The 6,230-nt window shown below is 33.0% G+C and overlaps 2 non-coding genes across 2 annotated transcripts; both read right to left on the reverse strand.

Moving 5' to 3' along the window:
* Window positions 1-582: 582 nt before the first annotated feature.
* On the reverse strand, window positions 583-693 carry trnal-caa (transfer RNA leucine (anticodon CAA)). The gene is made up of 2 exons: window positions 656-693; window positions 583-628 (listed from the first exon to the last, which is right to left on the reverse strand). It is a non-coding gene; the product is annotated as a tRNA-Leu (tRNA).
* A 1,321-nt stretch (window positions 694-2,014) lies between these two features.
* trnal-caa (transfer RNA leucine (anticodon CAA)) lies at window positions 2,015-2,125 on the reverse strand. Its single transcript has 2 exons — window positions 2,088-2,125; window positions 2,015-2,060 (listed from the first exon to the last, which is right to left on the reverse strand). It is a non-coding gene; the product is annotated as a tRNA-Leu (tRNA).
* Between the last annotated feature and the right edge of the window lie 4,105 nt (window positions 2,126-6,230).

Consider the following 6,230-nt stretch of genomic DNA (forward strand, 5'->3'; position numbering starts at 1 on the left):
TACTTCTTAAGGGGGACATAGTGGGTTACTTTCCAATTTCAAGTTTTTGTGGTGTAAACGTAGGACATAAAAAATTGTTCCCAAGACAATACAGCATACAAATCTGATCATGTTATTTTCTCACTCATAAATGTCATGTGAAGAAGTGCTATGTGATTACACACCTCTCTCTAGTGACTCTAAATACTCATGAAGTTAATACATTCCAAGAGATTTTTTTGTCTTTCTAACTAGCATCTTCTTTCTCATGTCGTTATAGATGCATCAATTCCAACATTATAGATATTGTATTTTTTCTGGGGAACATAATTTTTTTTGTGGTGTTAACGTAATCCTTAAAAGATTGTTCCCAAGACAATACAGCATACACATGTGATCATGCTCTTTTTTCAGTTATATATGTCATGTGAAGAAGTGGAATATGATGAAACACCTCTGTCAAGTGACCAGAAATACTCCTAAAATTAATACATTCCTAGAGATTATTTTGTCTATCCAACTAGCATCTTCTTTAAGGAGCATTTGGATGATCTTTTCGCAAATTTAAATACTACTTGATACATTTTTTCTTTGAAAAGCAACTGTCAGAAGTGGGATTTGAACCCACGCCTCCATTTGGAGACCAGAAAGCCCCACTAGAGGGAAGAATGATCCTCTTGAGTCTGGCGCCTTAGACCACTCGGCCATTCTGACAGGAGCGCATGGTTACAGTTAAAACCAGCCAGACTAATTATCATTAATAAATCAAAGCAAAAGCTTTTTCATGAAGAAATTGAGAGAACAGTCCTTTATTTCAAAGCTTTGCATTAATTGCAGGGACTACATTTTGAGATTAGCTCGTCTGATTTTTCGATTGTTCAGAACCAAATTGCCTTCTTTTTATATGTTATAGACATTTGACACATGGTTGCAAAGGTATAGAATTGATCTTTCTACTCAAATAGTCTTCTTTCTCATGTTGTTATAGATGCATGAATTCCAACATTATAGATATTGTATTTTTTAAGGGGGACATAGTGAGTTACTTTCCAATTTCAAGTTTTTGTGGTGTAAACGTAGGACATAAAAGATTGTTCCCAAGACAATACAGCATACACATCTGATCATGCTCTTTTTTCAGTTATCTATGTCATGTGAAGTGGAATATGATAAAACACCTCTGTCAAGTGACCAGAAATACTCCTAAAGTTAATACGTTCCAAGCGATTATTTTGTCTATCTAACTAGCATCTTCTTTAAGTAGCATTTGGATGATCTTTTCCCAAATTTAAAAACTAATTGATACATTTTGTCTTTGAAAAGCAACTGTCTGAAGGGTCCTATGTTAAATTGACAGAATAGTCCTTTATTTCAAAACTTTACATACCTTCTTGTAAGTACATTTTGAGATTAGCTCGTCTGATTCCTCCAATATTCAAAACCAAATTAACTTCTTTTTATCTGTTGTAGAGATTTGTTGTTGCTTTTGAGCTTGGCAGATTAGTCTGTTTGACTGTTCTGCACCACATTTACTGCTTTTTAACTATTGTAGACCTTTTTTATTATCATCAAGGCATTATGTCAAATATGTCTGTCAACCAGTATAGTTTATAAATTCTACACGTGTTACATGCTTGGAAAGGTAGAGAATTGATCTTTCTACTCAAATATTCTTTTTCTCATGTAGTTATAGATGCATCAATTCCAACATTATAGATATTGTACTTCTTAAGGGGGACATAGTGAGTTACTTTCCAATTTCAAGTTTTTGTGGTGTAAACGTAGGACATAAAAGATTGTTCCCAAGACAATACAGCATACACATCTGATCATGCTCTTTTTTCAGTTATATATGTCATGTGAAGAAGTGGAATATGATGAAACACCTCTGTCAAGTGACCAGAAATACTCCTAAAATTAATACGTTCCAAGAGATTATTTTGTCTATCCAACTAGCATCTTCTTTAAGGAGCATTTGGATGATCTTTTCGCAAATTTAAATACTACTTGATACATTTTGTCTTTGAAAAGCAGCTGTCAGAAGTGGGATTTGAACCCACGCCTCCATTTGGAGACCAGAAAGCCCCACTATAGGGAAGAATGATTCTCTTGAGTCTGGCGCCTTAGACCGCTCGGCCATTCTGACTGGAGCTCATGGCTATAGTTTAAAACCAGCCAGACTAATTATCATTAATAAATCAAAGCAAAAGCTTTTTCATGAAGAAATTGAGAGAACAGTCCTTTATTTCAAAGCTTTGCATTAATTGCAGGGACTACATTTTGAGATTAGCTCGTCTGATTTTTTGATTGTTCAGAACCAAATTACCTTCTTTTTATATGTTATAGACATTTCACACATGGTTGCAAAGGTATAGAATTGATCTTTCTACTCAAATAGTCTTCTTTCTCATGTTGTTATAGATGCATGAATTCCAACATTATAGATATTGTATTTTTTAAGGGGGACATAGTGAGTTACTTTCCAATTTCAAGTTTTTGTGGTGTAAACTTATGACATAAAAGATTGTTCCCAAGACAATACAGCATACACATCTGATCATGCTCTTTTTTCAGTTATATATGTCATGTGAAGAAGTGGAATATGATGAAACACCTCTGTCAAGTGACCAGAAATACTCCTAAAGTTAATACGTTCCAAGCGATTATTTTGTCTATCTAACTAGCATCTTCTTTAAGTAGCATTTGGATGATTTTTTCCCAAATTTAAATACTACTTGATACATTTTGTCTTTGAAAAGCAACTGTCTGAAGGGTCCTATGTTAAATTGAGAGAATAGTCCTTTATTTCAAAACTTTACATACATTCTTGTAAGTACATTTTGAGATTAGCTCGTCTGATTCCTCCAATGTTCAGAACCAAATTAACTTCTTTTTATCTGTTGTAGAGATTTGTTGTTGCTTTTGAGCTTGGCAGATTAGTCTGTTTGACTGTTCTGCACCACATTTACTGCTTTTTAACTATTGTAGACCTTTTTTATTATCATCAAGGCATTATGTCAAATATGTCTGTCAACCATTATAGTTTATAAATTCTACACGTGTTACATGCTTGGAAAGGTAGAGAATTGATCTTTCGACTCAAATATTCTTTTTCTCATGTAGTTATAGATGCATCAGTTCCAACATTATAGATATTGTGCTTCTTAAGGGGGACATAGTGGGTTACTTTCCAATTTCAAGTTTTTGTGGTGTAAACGTAGGGCATAAAAGATTGTTCTCAAGACAATACAGCATCCTACTTAAGGAGCATTTGTATGATCTTTTCCCAAATTTAAATACTACTTGATACATTTTGTCTTTGAAAAGCAACTCTCTGAAGGGTCCTATGTTAAATTGAGGGAATAGTCCTTTATTTCAAAACTTTACCTACCTTGTTGTAAGTACATTTTGAGATTAGCTTGTCTGATTCCTCCAATGTTCAGAACCAAATTAACTTCTTTTTATCTGTTGTAGAGATTTGTTGTTGCTTTTGAGCTTGGCAGATTAGTCTGTTTGACTGTTCTGCACCACATTAACTACTTTTTAACTATTGTAGACCTTTTTTATTATCATCAAGGCATTATGTCAAGTATGACTCTCAACCAATATAGTTTATAAATTCTGCACTTTTTACATGGTTGGAAAGGTAGAGAATTGATCTTTCTACTCAAATATTCTTTTTTCTCATGTTGTTATAGATGCATCAATTCCAACATTATAGATATTGTACTTCTTAAGGGGGACATAGTGGGTTACTTTCCAATTTCAAGTTTTTGTGGTGTAAACGTAGGACATAAAAAATTGTTCCCAAGACAATACAGCATACAAATCTGATCATGTTATTTTCTCACTCATAAATGTCATGTGAAGAAGTGCTATGTGATTACACACCTCTCTCTAGTGACTCTAAATACTCATGAAGTTAATACATTCCAAGAGATTTTTTTGTCTTTCTAACTAGCATCTTCTTTCTCATGTCGTTATAGATGCATCAATTCCAACATTATAGATATTGTATTTTTTCTGGGGAACCTAATTTTTTTTGTGGTGTTAACGTAATCCTTAAAAGATTGTTCCCAAGACAATACAGCATACACATCTGATCATGCTCTTTTTTCAGTTATATATGTCATGTGAAGAAGTGGAATATGATGAAACACCTCTGTCAAGTGACCAGAAATACTCCTAAAGTTAATATGTTCCAAGCGATTATTTTGTGTATCTAACTAGCATCTTCTTTAAGTAGCATTTGGATGATCTTTTCGCAAAATTAAATACTACTTGATACATTTTGTCTTTGAAAAGCAACTGTCTGACGGGTCCTATGTTAAATTGAGAGAATAGTCCTTTATTTCAAAACTTTACATACCTTCTTGTAAGTACATTTTGAGATTAGCTCGTCTGATTCCTCCAATGTTCAGAACCAAATTAACTTCTTTTTATCTGTTGTAGAGATTTGTTGTTGCTTTTGAGCTTGGCAGATTAGTCTGTTTGACTGTTCTGCACCACATTTACTGCTTTTTAACTATTGTAGACCTTTTTTATTATCATCAAGGCATTATGTCAAATATGTCTGTCAACCAGTATAGTTTATAAATTCTACACGTGTTACATGCTTGGAAAGGTAGAGAATTGATCTTTCTACTCAAATATTCTTTTTCTCATGTAGTTATTAATGCATCAATTCCAACATTATAGATATTGTACTTCTTAAGGGGGACATAGTGAGTTACTTTCCAATTTCAAGTTTTTGTGGTGTAAACATAGGGCATAAAAGATTGTTCCCAAGACAATACAGCATACAAATCTGATCATGTTATTTTCTCACTCATAAATGTCATGTGAAGAAGTGCTATGTGATTACACACCTCTCTCTAGTGACTCTAAATACTCATGAAGTTAATACATTCCAAGAGATTTTTTTGTCTTTCTAACTAGCATCTTCTTTCTCATGTTGTTATAGATGCATCAATTCCAACATTATAGATATTGTATTTTTTCTCGGGAACATAATTTTTTTTGTGGTGTTAACGTAATCCTTAAAAGATTGTTCCCAAGACAATACAGCATACACATGTGATCATGCTCTTTTTTCAGTTATATATGTCATGTGAAGAAGTGGAATATGATGAAACACTTCTGTCAAGTGACCAGAAATACTCCTAAAATTAATACGTTCCAAGAGATTATTTTGTCTATCCAACTAGCATCTTCTTTAAGGAGCATTTGGATGATCTTTTCGCAAATTTAAATACTACTTGATACATTTTGTCTTTGAAAAGCAACTCTCTGAAGGGTCCTATGTTAAATTGAGGGAATAGTCCTTTATTTCAAAACTTTACCTACCTTGTTGTAAGTACATTTTGAGATTAGCTAGTCTGATTCCTCCAATATTCAGAACCAAATTAACTTCTTTTTATCTGTTGTAGAGATTTGTTGTTGCTTTTGAGCTTGGCAGATTAGTCTGTTTGACTGTTCTGCACCACATTAACTACTTTTTAACTATTGTAGACCTTTTTTATTATCATCAAGGCATTATGTCAAGTATGACTCTCAACCAATATAGTTTATAAATTCTGCACTTTTTACATGGTTGGAAAGGTAGAGAATTGATCTTTCTACTCAAATATTCTTTTTTCTCATGTTGTTATAGATGCATCAATTCCAACATTATAGATATTGTACTTCTTAAGGGGGACATAGTGGGTTACTTTCCAATTTCAAGTTTTTGTGGTGTAAACGTAGGACATAAAAAATTGTTCCCAAGACAATACAGCATACAAATCTGATCATGTTATTTTCTCACTCATAAATGTCATGTGAAGAAGTGCTATGTGATTACACACCTCTCTCTAGTGACTCTAAATACTCATGAAGTTAATACATTCCAAGAGATTTTTTTGTCTTTCTAACTAGCATCTTCTTTCTCATGTCGTTATAGATGCATCAATTCCAACATTATAGATATTGTATTTTTTCTGGGGAACATAATTTTTTTTGTGGTGTTAACGTAATCCTTAAAAGATTGTTCCTAAGACAATACAGCATACACATGTGATCATGCTCTTTTTTCAGTTATATATGTCATGTGAAGAAGTGGAATATGATGAAACACCTCTGTCAAGTGACCAGAAATACTCCTAAAGTTAATATGTTCCAAGCGATTATTTTGTGTATCTAACTAGCATCTTCTTTAAGTAGCATTTGGATGATCTTTTCGCAAAATTAAATACTACTTGATACATTTTGTC

The sequence above is a fragment of the Electrophorus electricus genome, chromosome 15, assembly GCF_041902795.1.
Source record: "Electrophorus electricus isolate QZ-2024a chromosome 15, ASM4190279v1, whole genome shotgun sequence".
Classification (NCBI taxonomy): domain Eukaryota; kingdom Metazoa; phylum Chordata; class Actinopteri; order Gymnotiformes; family Gymnotidae; genus Electrophorus; species Electrophorus electricus.